The 3,936-nt window shown below is 40.4% G+C and overlaps 1 pseudogene; it reads left to right on the top strand.

Moving 5' to 3' along the window:
* Window positions 1-2,120: 2,120 nt before the first annotated feature.
* Window positions 2,121-3,541, top strand: LOC143575086 (zinc-finger homeodomain protein 11 pseudogene; annotated as a pseudogene).
* The last annotated feature ends 395 nt before the right edge of the window (window positions 3,542-3,936 follow it).

The raw sequence follows: 3,936 nt of genomic DNA, 5'->3' as shown, positions 1-3,936 counted from the left end.
AGATAAAACATTATGAGTCATTGAAGCATAGAAACATTTGAGTCAGGTTTGAGAATGACATCTCTCAAGGTCAAGGCATGCATAACTTGAAGAGTATAGTCTACATTCACATTATATCATAACACGGACATGCAAAAGCGAGAGATATCAAGTTCTTTTAGTGTGTTTTTAGCGACCTCTTTAGAAAGCTCACTAATGAGAAAAAAAGGTGTACACTTAGACGTATCTAGATTTCTAAAGTGGTATCCCTCCCCTAATAAATTAACGGTTCAAGTTCCGCGATGGATAATGGTGTCTAGTTAGTAGCAAATTTGATTACTATTCAAACAAAAAGATAGAATTATAGGGTATAATTTATGCAAATTCCTTTATCTTTAGTTGCACACACACACATATATATATTTTAAAGTTTATATAGGAGAATTTTTTTTTTTTTAGGAGTAAGCTCTTTAAGTTCTTATACACAATCAGTGCATGGGTTAGATTGGCTAACTCAACTTAGTTCAAATATTGTTTAGTAGATATACTTGTAGAGAGGGAAGCTTGTTGGGGCCTTTGTCATTATCATTACCAACTCGCTATTAAGAACATGCTTCTACAGTTGCCTACTTTGAAACCCTCTACGCTTGTTTTTATTTAGGTTTTTTATACTACATAATTCAGATCAGTTGTTTGGTATAGGGTAATGGAATGGACGACGAAATGGAATGAACGTGGTAATGGAATAGACAAAGGAATGAAATGAGTTATTATCATTCTAATGAAATGTTTTGTTACCACATGAGAATGAAATGAAGCATTACTTTGTATTATTAGTAGGTAAGAAAAAAAATAAATAAATAAAATTAAAATGATAGTGAGTGGTGGTGGTGGGAGAGGTGGCGGTAACGTTGGAGGTGGTGGTGGCGGTAACAATGGAGGTGGTGGTGGGCAGCGGTGAAGGTGGGCGGCGTGTGTGATGGTCGGGCGATAATTGATGGATGGGGCGGGTGGCCGGAGGTGGTGGGTGGCCGGCACTGATGGCGATGGTTTGTGGAGGTGGGTGGTGGCGGCGGTGGACGCCGATGGTGGTGATTGGTGGTAGTGGTGGGCAACATGTGTAATGGTGGTGCGATGGTTGATATATGCAGCAGGCGGCTGGCGGTGCTTGGTGGCTGGCACTGATGGCGATGGTTGGTGGAGGTGGGTGGCGGCGGTGGATGACGGTGGACGACGATGGTGGAGGCTGGTGGCAGTGGCTGCAGTGGCTAGTGGCAATGGCGGTGGTTGGTGGTGGTGGGTGTTGATGTTGGGTGGTGGTGGTGTTGGGAGGGTGGTGGAGGTGATGTAGGGTGAAGGAGGGAATAACATGTAAAACAAAATGGGGGTATGGATGAAATGAAATTGGGGTATTTTAGAGGGAATGAAATGGACTAGGTAATGAGTCATTTCATTCTTTTGGTCAACCAAACATACTATTTTCCATTCCCCCACAATGGGTATTCCATTCCGTCCTTCATTTCTACATACCAAACGCTACCTAAAAGATTTCGGCTATTTTTAAGCTCAAACTAAACACAAATCATTTATGCTATAGATTAATGTGTCTTGCACACCAAATGATGTGCACTATATATGCTTAACTTACGATTAATGTGTCTTCGGTTATCATGTTCTTTTAACTTCATATTTCATTAATACACCATGCTTAGCATGCCTAAGGCATGTTTCAATGGTGACATCAACCATGATATTTTTGTCCAATATTTCTTGATTGATTTGTCCTCTTTTTGGATTAGATTATTTGAGTATGTTTTACTGTTTTTTTATAATTAAAGAATTTTAGATTATTTGAATGTTTTGTTTATTATGATTAAAGAATATTAGATATGAATATATTAATTAATGTATCTTAACATATATCAATACATGTAAATGAATAAAAAAAAAGTCATATAAGTTTTCCTTGGTTCACATTAACCTATAAGAAAATAACATATTGGACATAAATAAGCTCTTTAGAAAAGCGTGTGTTCATAATAAGAAAAATAATATTCACACAATTAGATTATGTCTTCATAATAATAATAATAATAATAATAATAATACTATTCACACAATAATATCAGATTTCTAGAAATAGCATCGGGTCAAGTAGACCCATATTTAGCCTAATTTATTACCAAGATGTGAAACTCGGGTTAACCATAGAGTTGATTAGATAACCATGGTTTAAGCAGAGAGAGTGCATCACCACATAAGAAGGTTATCTACAGTCATCCATCCATCCTCCTCCCAAAATAACACCAAGATTATTAAAAACAATCTCTCTAACCCCATCCCCTATTCCTCCTTTCCATTAATGGACCCCTGACCGTTTTCACCATTCCATCTTTCTTAATAATAATTATTATTATTATTATTATTCATGGACATACCATCACCACCACCCACCGTCACAACCACCAGCCCAAGCAAAAACCCTGATCCTGATGATCGGATCCCCATCCCGAAACACCTCCCACCACCGTTTACTAACGGAGTACTCAAGCGGCATAAGCCGAGGCAACAGTACCACAACCCGCCCCCAGTCGTGGTAAGCTACAAAGAATGCTTAAAAAACCACGCCGCGACCATGGGCGGGCATGCGGTGGACGGTTGCGGTGAATTCATGCCGTCGCCGATGTCGACTCCAACCGACCCGACATCGATAAAATGCGCGGCATGCGGATGTCACCGTAACTTCCACCGCCGTGAGCCGGATGGGTTGTTACTAAACAACAACAGTAACAACCCATCCGTTCAACACGTGATAGAGTACCAACCCCTCCACCGCCACCACCCCCCACCACCGATACCTCAACCGATTTCCGCAGCCGGAGCTAGAGAAGCCAGCGTGAGTCCCGCGGAGTCCCCATCCCCACCACCGATCTCCTCCTCGTACTACCCATCCGCCCCTCACATGCTCATGGCTCTTAGCTCCGGCTTATCCGCCCAGCCCCAGGAAATTACCCACGCCCAGGTAATTCCCGGAGGCGTGATCGGGTCAACTTCGTCCGGAAAGAAACGTTTCCGGACGAAGTTCACCCAAGAGCAGAAAGACAAGATGCATGAGTTAGCTGAGAGGGTGGGGTGGAAGATGCAGAAGAAGGATGAGGAGTTAATTATCAATTCCTGTAATGAAATCGGGGTCGATAAAGGGGTTTTTAAGGTCTGGATGCATAATAACAAGATGACTTTCGGTAGCAGTAGCAAGAAAGATTCGGGCCAGCAGCTTCTCGACAGTGGATCTTCGGGCGGCGGGGTTGATTTTTTAATCAACAGAGACAGCCATCAATATCAACAGCAACAGCAACAGGAGCATCGGCGGCAGCAGCAGCCGCAGAATAACGACAGCATTAGCAGCGGTGGGGGTAATGTTACCGGAACTAATGGGTCATCATCATCGTCTTAATTAATCTTGATTCTGGATAATAAACAGTTAATCAACAGATATAGCAAGAGAGAAGAACAAGAACAAGAATATGAGGCTGTCGGTTTTTATTTTTATTTTGTTTTATAATTTTAGTTACTTATATTAGAATCTTTGGTTGATTAGTTAATTAGTTAATTAGTTATCCTTGTTTAATCCAAATAAGGAAAGTTCTAGTTAAAGTTGGATTTTCATCCAATCCAATCCAATCCAATCCAATCCAATCCAATCCAAATAATAATATATTAAAGTAATCACTTTGTAGATTAATGGTGTTGTTTAATCATCCCAATCATATTTGATTTGATTTGATTTGATTTGACTTGCTTATTATATTTGTGATACTTAGTGGGAAGGCAGTTGATGTGATCCATAATTTATGTACTTGTATGCTAATTAACTTCAAGCGAAATACAGCTTGATATGTAGGAAGACCTAGTAATTTGAGTGTAGTGTCCTAGATATATAGGAAGACCTACTTATTT

The sequence above is a fragment of the Bidens hawaiensis genome, unplaced genomic scaffold, assembly GCF_021521415.1.
Source record: "Bidens hawaiensis isolate Kalapana, Puna unplaced genomic scaffold, B.hawaiensis_p1.1 tig00027296_1, whole genome shotgun sequence".
In the NCBI taxonomy this organism is placed as follows: Eukaryota; Viridiplantae; Streptophyta; class Magnoliopsida; order Asterales; family Asteraceae; genus Bidens; species Bidens hawaiensis.
This window is presented reverse-complemented; position numbering and strand designations above follow the sequence as displayed.